Source organism: Pinus tabuliformis, chromosome 2_1 (assembly GCF_031772625.1).
Source record: "Pinus tabuliformis cultivar Carrire ecotype Pingquan chromosome 2_1, CPIR1, whole genome shotgun sequence".
Classification (NCBI taxonomy): domain Eukaryota; kingdom Viridiplantae; phylum Streptophyta; class Pinopsida; order Pinales; family Pinaceae; genus Pinus; species Pinus tabuliformis.
Genome location: NC_142299.1, coordinates 560097058 through 560108405, shown reverse-complemented (window position 1 = coordinate 560108405; position 11348 = coordinate 560097058). Strand labels below are relative to the sequence as shown.

The 11348-nt window shown below is 36.1% G+C and overlaps 1 pseudogene; it reads left to right on the top strand.

Moving 5' to 3' along the window:
- Positions 1–5840: 5840 nt before the first annotated feature.
- LOC149201604 (boron transporter 1 pseudogene) lies at positions 5841–6334 on the top strand (annotated as a pseudogene).
- Positions 6335–11348: the final 5014 nt, after the last annotated feature.

Here is an 11348-nt window from a genome sequence, read left to right as displayed (position 1 = left end):
AAATTCAAAGTGAAATAAAGCTCTTTTAGTTTTTTTCCAGAAGAAGATTAGATGTTGCACTTGGTACCATAGGCCTTGTAAAAGGGTTGTACTCCATTTCAGTCTACGACAGTAGACTGATTTCTAACTGCTCCATGTACCCACATATGATATAATATTTTTCATTTTTGGCTTGCTGAATATACAAAGAGAAAATTGCTTAACAATATTGCTTAATTTGACAACAATTTTACTTTTATTTGATACAAGAGTGGAGGTAGTCTTAGATTTTACCTATTTCTCAGTAGTTGTTCTCCTTCGACAACAACATCATCCTTCAACAAATACATTCTAGCTTGTACAGAGGAAAGTCGATCTTTAGTAGAGGGCACATAAGAGATCCTCTAATGGAGGCGCAATAGTTTAGTAGGATCACTGGATGAAGCACATGTATGAATGTATTGTCTTCAATTAGGAAGGCACAGTTACCCATCGAGGGGAGGGCATGCATGAATGTAACAAAATCACAACATCACAAAGATGTGGTAATTGTTTTACAACATCACAAAGCTCTCGCTGATCTAAAAAAATCCAAAGAAAGGTTTGTTTAGCTGAAATCTTTGAGATATTTTATATTTGATAGAGATCTGTTTTGGAAAGATACAGGAGGAAGTTTGTAGATATTTTGTTCCTTCAATTGATCAACTTGTAGATATTTTCACCAAAATCTTGTTGGATTCCACCTTCACTAGTTTGTGACATTGTATTGCCATTTAGGGGTGATATTGTTTTATAATAGCATCTCTCTACACTCTTATATAGTTTGTTGCCTTTGAAAATGTATGGGTCATGTAGATTTTTCATGGGTTTTTCTTTCACACTGAGCACAGGAGAAGACTCATGGAGTTCAGGGGTAGTTGTAGGATGCAAGAGACTCTTGGGTTTTTTTGAAATTACATCTCACCATGAAGTTTCACTTGGGCACACTTGACACATATTTGAACTAGGGTTATGATTACATTACCTTTTGTTGCATCACTGAGGGAGAGCCTTGTTCCTATGTTGAAGCTAAGGCTCTGGATCCCATTGGTGAATAATATGAGGAAGGGAGCCCTAGAATAGGAGCCTCCTATCACATTAGGAGCCTAGAACATGATTTATGGTAAGGGGGGTCATAAACAACCAAAAGGAGGAATCCCCTTGCACATTGGAGGTCCAAAGTATGAAAAATGGTAGGGAGAGTAACACACCCTATCTAGGACGATGCCTAGAGCATGATAGGTGGAAAGGAAAGAGGCTAGAGGATGAAAACCCTTACTTGAATGATGCCATGTGGTGGTAGAAGCTCTTGTATGGTTAAAAGGATGACACTTGATGAGAAATGTTCTACTTCAAGGGTGAAAAGAGGAACATTTTGGTAACCACCCCTTCGAATAGGGATGTCTTCTGCATGAAGGCTATTAAAGTATTCTAAATCACCTTTACAGGGCGTTACATATTATTTGTGGCATATTCCACATATTGGAGGTGTCTTTCAATTTTTAGATATCTGGGGCAAGGGCACTTTGCTCGAGACACATTCTACATTAAAGGATGTTAAAGCTCCTTTATGAGGTTTTTATGTATTATTCAAGGCATATTATGCATATTTGGAGGTGTGTTTCACCTTTGATATATTTGGGGCAAGGACACTTTGTTTGAGGCTACATATTTGAAGGAAAGCCCTTTGCATGAGGAGATACCATGTGGTGTGGTTGACATGGTCCAAGCCCCTAACAACAAATGCATACTATAAGGAAATGAGGAGACAGGAAGTGGCAAGTGGATCTATGCATTGGAGAAAGAGGTCCCAAGGCAAATTTGTACTTGTGAGCCAAAGAAAGATCATATTAGAACATCATTATCACTCTAGAATAGGAGCAACTAGGGTTTGGAGAGCTCTCTAGAGAGAGTGCTAGGGTCAAAGAGGTCCTAAAGTGTCTAGGAAAACCTTAGGGAGATTCCCCAAATTGGGAGGTGAATCAAATAAACTATAACTTACCCTCTCTAAACCCTAAAAGGGACCAAGCCTTAGTTTGGGAGGATGGAAGCCTATAAATTTCAACCTTTTGGCTTAGTCATGACTCCTAATCTTAAGTCCTTGAACATCTTCATGTGTATCTTGTAATACAGTTTTTATCCTATGTATTATGAACTTGGTCACATGTTAGGGTTGACTATTATAAGGTGGTTATGATTAATATCCTATATAATCAAGGGCACTTGCTCGATTTGATTTTGCGCCTTTTACACCACTTTCTTTCTTCTTCTCGTTTCTAGATCATTATTTATTTCTTTCAATTGGTATTAGGGTGTGTATGGTCTTCAGAGCATGCGATCATTGATCAAGCCACATGACCCATGGCAGCTTTGAAGGGATAAAAGGAAGACGTGTTGAAGCCAATGCTACCATTGGAGTTTGATTCTTGAATATCATGGAGATTAAGAAGAATTATGTTCCATGCTCAAGGTTAATTACATTAACGTTTTATGTGCTTACACTACAAATGAATTTGAACAAGTTTTTCATGGAAACCTTTCGAAAAGAGAAAAAAGACCTTGCATTATAGTTTATTGGTGGATTCCTATATTTTCTTGGTTGTTGTTACATGTTGACTATTGGAAGATCTATTTATATTACTGAGAATCTTTCACCTGAAAATGGAGCAGTAAAGGACATATTAACTGTTATACGCTTTTGATTTTTCTGCCTTTGAGAACCTTGTGAGTTGTATGTCATTGAAGGGTGACTTGGTTTGAATAGTTAGCTTTGGAGAGCAGTTAGAGGAAGAAATAACTCAAACCCAAACTCAACAATGGAATTTTTATCAATGTGTCCATTCCAATAGATTATTATTCTAAATCTGGATGATGTGGCAACAATAATTATATATTTTTTGGAATGTACCTCAGTGAATGATCACCTTTTGTAATATTTTAAGTGCCGCTACATAGAGATGTTATTTCTATGCTTAATTAATTGCATTGATGTGCCATAGAGCAATGCAATGCATCTGGATACTTGAAGTCTTGGAATTGCAGAGTAGCATTTACTTGATTCCTTGGTAGCTGTTTGAAGATCCTAACCAAACTGATGTTTCTTTCAGAATTGTGGTTCTTTGTCATAGTAGTATAGTACGTTGTTCCTGAGATTACCTTTGGTTCTGTTCTGAGATCTGTAGAGAATTGTTGAGCAAGGGGGAGGATAGCTTCATCTTAAAGCATCCCTCTACCCAACGTTAAGCTTGATGGGAAGAATTATCCTATCTTCAAGTGAAGGGTGCTAAACATATAATTGAAGAATTGATTGTTAAGACCCTTGGAGGGTAAGAAGACAAATTGCACTGTTGCTAAAGAATTAGTAAAGCTTTTGGCGCACAATGAAGATGTGTAGTACATTATAAATTTTACTATTGCAGATCATATTGGTCCTCAAATTAGAAGTTTGATTAGTTCTTGTAAGATTTGGACTAGGATTCTCTAACAGAACAAGAATTCTCTATTCTAGGAAATGACTGTATGCATTTTAAATGATTGGTTGTGTATATCACTGTTTATACGATACGTATTCAGGATGTGCAAGATCAATTTGGAGCAGTTGATGATAGAATTGATCCTAAAGTTCGTAGTGCCACTGTTCCAATGGTTGAAAAAAATGTTTCAGCCATTTGTGACCAGTGTGAATGCCACTGATAAAGTGGTTAACTTTCTTGGTGGAATGTTACTGCAGAAAGAACATTGCTGGAACAGATTCACTTAAAAGAGTGTATACCGAGCACTTACACTGAAATCACTAAGAAGAAAGGGAAGAAGTCTGCATAGAAAATTTTAAAGGAAAGTTCACAAAAAACCCTTGAAAAATGATGTTGTATCAAGCAGGGCCATTATTGCAGAGATTGTGTCAAGGCCCATTACCACAGTAAATATATATTATTTAGAACTATGTTGTAATTTTTGTCAGGGTTCATGTTTAGGTTCAACTATCACTGGCTACCCTATTCTGGAAGAGCTTTTTCTCTCCTGAAGACATCTTGATCTAACTCTTCATTCTTTGTTTTCACCTCCATAAAAAATCTCTAGTGGATTCATAAATTTTCCTTTTATTGTGACAGACTCTTTTATGTGGTATTGTTGGCATACCTCCTTCAAATGGTGTTATTCCTGAATCTCCAATGCACATGAAAGGCTTAGCTACCCTCAAGCATCAGGTACCAATATATTGGAATTATCAATTGCAGCTTCTCAGGGAAAAGACACAATTCAGACATTTTATAGACGAGTAACTTACAAGTACTTTTGTTACAGTTGGTGCTTAGCAAGTTAGTGACAACAAACTGGAAAAGTATGCAGAAAAATTCAACCTTAGGGAAATTATACAGAAACATGCAAGAAGCCTATGAGAAAATGCAGACCCCAATGGTTTATCAGCCTCCACCTGCCTTGGTAATGGTCTTATTTTTGAGTTTGGGTGTTTCATTTTATCTAATTTTCCTCTCCCTTTATTTATTTGTCTTGTCATGTCCCAACCATTTATGCAGGCACTTAAGGAATTGAAAGAGACCACAATTCAGTTGGCCGCAAGTACTGGGAATATGGATGCCCAGTTGATGAATCAATTTTTAATGTTGACAAGGACGTGGATGACCTGCTTCCTGTTGAGGTGAAAGAACAACAATTGAGTAATTTGTTGCAATCTCTGATGGTGGTTGGCTGCCTTGCAGTAATGCCCATCATTAGAAAGATCCCAACTTCTGTGCTTTGGGGTTACTTTGCCTTCATAAACTTGTGTTATTGGTCTGTTTTCCCATCGGGAAAATCAATAATGCAAGGTCAAATCAGTTGTGAATGATTGATGGCATAATGAAAAGGCGAACCTTTACTCAAAAAAATAATAATAGATCATTTTTTATAAATGTAGCTTTAGAATGATCTTGCTTTGAAGTAGAGACCAAAATCAAGGAAATGATAGGAAGCCTACAATGTTGGATTAGTGCTTAGTTCAAATAAGCATGACAATGAGAGGCCTTTTGAACATGATTGTGAGGTTATTATTGATTCAAATATTTTTTCAGCAGAAAAATAAAGCATGGAGTGAACATTTAGTGCACAAATATCCCGTGTTTTAATGGATGACTAAAACCAGGAGGCCTTACAACCATATATGTAAAGTCAAGTCAATGGTTCTACATGGTTCAGTCATTTAATATACTCAAAACTTTAGCCCAAAAATTAATACAATATAAGTCTGCTCTAGAATACAACAGAAGCAAAATAGATCACATATATGCCCTTCCCACACTCATTTCTTCTGCTAATTTTGGACACTGACTACCATTTCAGCTCTGGGCATTTTTGTGGTATTGATGTTTGGCCCAACGGATACCAGCCGAAGTCCCTTCCTTCACCATTTTGGCCCCAGCAGACGCCGCACATTTCATCTTCTTGTTAGTTGTTATAATCTGCTAATCTGGTCAAGACCACAGACTTGTTTTTTTGTGTTGTGTCCTGGTCGTTGTATGAATAATCCCACTGCTTAGGCCCATGTAAGCCCAAATGAATTTCTACGCTCATTGGAAGCCATTAATGCAATCAAATACTGTTCACACAATGCTTCAATATTTCTAAAATAGTTAAATTGATGTTCACTAGAAGTGTAACAGAGGCACTGAAACTATGAACAGGTTGGACAATCATTGTTGATTCAAATATAACAAAAGATATAATTAATGTTTCTAGAGTAGAAGATACATTTGAGTGGAATTGTCCTTAGCTCAATTGTAATCGGAGCGCTGTGTCTTTATTTAAATTTAGTGACTGCAAAAAAATATAATGGGTGTGGATGGTTTCTAAGGTTGAAAAGGAGATGTCAATATGGTGTAATAGATGGTTATCATCAAGGGGGATAAGTTAGTGCTGGTGAAATCCCTACTTGAAGCCATCCCTGTGAGCAAATGCAGACCCCAATGGTTTATCAGCCTCCACATGCCTTGGTAATGGTCTTATTTTTGAGTTTGGGTGTTTCATTTTATCTAATTTTCCTCTCCCTTTATTTATTTGTCTTGTCATGTCCCAACCATTTATGCAGGCACTTAAGGAATTGAAAGAGACCACAATTCAGTTGGCCGCAAGTACTGGGAATATGGATGCCCCAGTTGATGAATCAATTTTTAATGTTGACAAGGACGTGGATGACCTGCTTCCTGTTGAGGTGAAAGAACAGCAATTGAGTAATTTGTTGCAATCTCTGATGGTGGTTGGCTGCTTTGCAGTAATGCCCATTATTAGAAAGATCCCAACTTCTGTGCTTTGGTCCTGATTGCTGGCCATCTAACTGGCAGCGTGCACCAGTCTTTGTCCTTAGAACACCAGGCGAATCAAGCATTGTATTGCATATCAAATCTAATAAAGTACCAATGATTCTACAACTCTGGTTAAGTACTCAATAGTGCTTCCAAAGTTGCAGAACTTCAATCTACAGTCATAGATATTGAATGGGTGTTTGCAGTTATATTGTTCCTCTGCCAATAACTCTGCTCTTTTGGACCTCAATTCCCCTCAAATAAAAATGTTCTGTTTAATTGGAACTTATTTACATCCTAACATGCAGGTCAATTTCTCCAAGAGAATGTACCTGGGCAACAAATGATATCCAAGTTGAAATCTTAACAATGGAATTAACTAATTATTTTCAATCGATTTCCTTCATTGTTGCTGGTTGATTTTTCCTGGGATTATCGACATCTCATTTATTGGGTTCACCTCACCTTGATTTGAACTTCTTTCATTTGAATCAACTTCATCTCTGGTTAGAACATTTTTTGATTCATTTCATTTTCCAACAAATGTGGTATTTAAGTTACTTTCTTCTTGCAAGTCGATTTTACCGTTATTAGTACACTGCTAGTAGATTTGTTTGACATGATCATTTTCTTCAATTTCAGGGTCGACTAGCTTAATGATAGTGTCCTTTTGCTTCAGCTCATGTTCATTCATCAGTTCTCAATTGATTCTCTCTGTGTTCAAAATGGATTCAAGTAGCTTAGGAATTACATCGATTTCCATGTTCATTCATCAGTTCTCAACTGATTCTCTCTGTGTTCAATGGATTCAAGTAGCTTGGAAATCACATCAATTTCCTTTTATATTGTATTAAAATGTACAGGAATGTCATAGTGGAATTGCTTTCCACAACAATACTTCTTTGTAACTATGGACTTTATCTCAACTCAACTGGATTTCATTTCTAACAAGAGATTTCCTTAATAAATTCCTCTTGACAAATTTTTCTGTTATAAAACTTTGCAAAAGCATACCCTTGTGTATAGCTCACTACACAAGAAAATTCATTTTTGAAGCATAATTCTTATACTTGCAACTTTCATTTCTCTGTATAGACTTTCTAGAAAATAAATTGCGTGTGAAGAGTCTATATTCCACTCTTGGATTCATTTTGTTCGAGAGTTATGTGAAGGACTAACGAACCTAGTAGTCACAGGACGAAACAAACCCTGAGGCAGTAAAAATTTGTACATTGGTCCACATTTGCTCCCGTTATGGTCCTTACAGAGAGTGCATTGAAGGTAGGTATGTTGCAGTTGGTAGAATATGACGAATGTGCTCCCTTCATGTTCTCTAAGATGACAACTTAAAATTATTTGACAATTTCCTCATCCAAATGATTTTGAATGAGTAATTTCATCTAAATTTAACTGATTTTCAAACTAGGATTTAGTCTTCTTAACTTAACTGATTTTCAAACTGAGATTTAGTCAGTGTTATTGAGGAGTGAAATAGAAACTGATTTTCTCTTGCAGAGAATAACAAGGATTGGTGTGAGCTTATACTCTGCCTTATAGACCTTCAAATACAAATAAGCTCTTGTATCCCTATTTCAATCACATAATTTAAATGAATATAATGTCATTTTATTAGAAAAATGCAATGAGTATGAAATAGATCATCAGAATGGCCACTGTAGCCCAGGCTGGTGAGAACTTAAGTATTTTATATCTGACTAAACACATGCACATGAAAAGAAACATCACCTGACACAGACATGAACATGATAGAATCTAGATATTAGAATTTTGGGGAAAAACAATTGCGCCTTAACAGAGAGCTTCTTATCCTACACCACACATTTCACTCTTTCAAGGTGGAGTTACAAACTGAACATGCAATGACTGAGCTGCATGGTCACCAAAGTTGTAACACACCCAAAAAAACAATGCTTCATATCGGCTTCTCAATTATGTGTGCTTAGCATTAGTGATATAGTCTCTTCTGAACTTTTATTTCAAGTAGAAATTTGATTAAATTTCAGAAGTGCAAGGAATCACAGAAAACCCTCCGGCAGTAAATTGATAGGAGAAATCTTCAAAAAAACCTGGAAGCTGTCCTATTCATATTGTCCTGGACTTTTCATCCAAGTTAATATATCTGTAAAGAATACTATTTTATCCTGAGAAAAGATTGACACTTTGTTTATCACCAGATGAAAATAAATTAGAAGCAAAACATCAGGTTGGTGACAAATCCAAAACAAGTTGCAAGACTGTAACCCAATCTGCAAAACATCAAAAAACTGATTGTCCCAAAGTGGGATGCACTATGGGAAGCTGTGCTGTCCCATCTTTTACTAGTGTCAGCTTCATAGCACCTGCGTCCATTTCCAGCAGCTCTGTCTTTAAGAGAGCATCAGCCTCTATCTTGATAGTGTTGTCATCAAGAGATTTGTAGCTGATTTCCATTTTTAATCTTTATGGCAGCTTTTTATAGTCCTGTAGGACTGAAAGTATGGATGTTGCAAAGCTTCATTAGTTGTTATTCTTTTGTTTCCATCCACTTGTAACATTTGTTTCAGCAAATCCACACCTTCTAGACACCCAACATTTTTAACAAATCTTGTGAGGGATGGGAAAGGCTTTCCCGGATTTGGAAATATGATATCCAACTGCTCCTTTACAGATTGCCCACGAAATAGCGGCTCACCGATGAACAATTCTGCTGACATGTTATTTGTTGCTTTTTTCCAGACTAGCTCTCACAAAGCATTTGAGTTGTTCCTGTTCCTGGTTGGTTTTTTTATAATTTTATAGACAAGTTCCATGTCGTGGAAATGTGAAAAAAGATAGTGATATTGCCACCATGTGGCTCTTATCATATATGGTTTTATACTTCTTCAAAAAATTCTCTAAGAGTTCACAATGCTAAAATTCACTAGGACTTTACAAAGTTTTATTATTTAGTGAAAGACTTGCCAAGTTCTTACAAGATTTTATAATTGAGTAAAATATTCGCCATGCCTGGTGAGAGATTCGCCAGAAAATTATATATACATATTATATTATTGATAAAATCGCCTTCCATTTTTCTTATATACCATGGAGATTCGCCCAATTATTATATTTATAAATTTGGGGGGGTTCTTAAAATTTTCCCTGAATTTGTATGTTTTTTTCTCTTGATTATTTTATATTTTTTGCAAGTTCCACTTACATTATTTGGAGTTGGAGCTCAAGCTTACAAGTAGAGACAACAAGAGAGCTTAAATTGTGATCTAGGTGAGTTTTTCTTTCATATTCTAAACTTCTCTAAGGGAGACATAATATTTTGTCTCAGTTGTTTGTAGGTTAAGCCACTAGATCTAGGGAGGTTTCTTCTATCCGTACAAGTAACTTTTCCATAAAACACTAAGGTACTTATTTAACCAACCTAATATGAATGCATGACAAGCTATATGGTTAGATATCCTCAGCGAGTTTGATTTTGATATTCAATTCAATTAAGAGAAAGGAGAACATAGTTGTGGATGCTCTCAGTATGAGAGTCCAACTAAATCATGTTTTAGTTGTGATCTCTTATGGGACTGATTTACAAGAGTGGATCTTGCATGCAAGGGAACATGATGAGAAGTACCAATAGTTGAAGAAGAGGTCGTAACAGCATGATGAAGGTGATCAGGCTTAGGAGTATCACCTCACAACAGATGGCTTGGTCACATTCAATAACAAGATTTATGTGTCAGACAACAATGAGTTGAAGAAGCTTATATTGAGATAGTTTCACATCAAGTTGTATTTAGGCCACTCGAGATACCAAAATATTTTGAAACATATTAAGAAGTCTTATTATTAGTTAAGTATAAATAAAGAATTGGTTAAATGTAGCTCACTTCATTGCAATGATGTCTACAAATTCATCTAGTGAGGTAGCTCAAACCTTCATCAGCGAGATAGTGAGGTTGCATGGATTGCCCAAGATTATCATATTAGATAGAGATTCCAAATTAAATTCCAATTTTCGGAAGGGGTTGTTTGTAGGCTTGGGGATAGAGTTAACTTTCATCACAACTTATCATCCATAGACATATGGACATAAAAAGAGGGTTAACTGGATTCTTGAGGATATGTTTAGGATGGATGTCAGGAATTAGTAGAGGAAGTGGGAGGAGCATCTTCCACAGGTAGAGTTTGGATATAATAATGGGTGTCAGTAATTCTTAGAGATGAGTCCATTTGAGGCTCTCTTCAGGTAGATTTGTAATACTCCCATCTATCGGAATGGTCCAGTGAACACGGTGCTGATTGGACTGGATATGCTGGATGAGATGGAGGAGGAGATACATGAAACTTATTAAAATGAATTTAAAATTAGCACATGATAGGAAGAAAAATTATGCAGATCAACATAGATCATTCAAGGAGTTTTCGGTTGGGGGCATATGTACTTGCACATCAAGCCCAAGAGGATCTCCTTAAGGATTAGTTCATGTGTCAAGTTGGTACCTCAATATTGTAGGCTTTTTGAGATCCTTGAGAGGATTTGACAAGTGGCCTACATACTTGCATTGCCTCCATGAGTGAAGGTACATGATGTTTTCCATGTTCCATTGCTTAAGAGATATGTCTAGGACACTGATCATGTCATTAGTTGGTCTATATTGCTGGTGGAACTAGAGGGAGAGTTCTAGCGAGAATCTTAGTGCATTTTGCATCAAAATATTCTCATGCTCTAGAACCAAGAAATAGAGTAATTTAAATTGCAGTGGAAGCACTTTGTGCCTGATGAAGCTACATGGGATATGTCTTATTAGTATAGCCATTGTAGCATTCGTTATGTTTCCTTCTATATATATTAAATAGTGCAATGAGATATTTTCTAAAACACGAATAAGAAGTATGGTGGTCATGTTTTTAACAATTTGGTATATTGTAAATACTGCAAAAGATAAATATTAAATATTATAAGTTTTCTGAACCCAAAAAAATATATTACATAAATAAAATAGAAATTATTTTCAATGACAAGCTTGTTATATGAACTTAAAT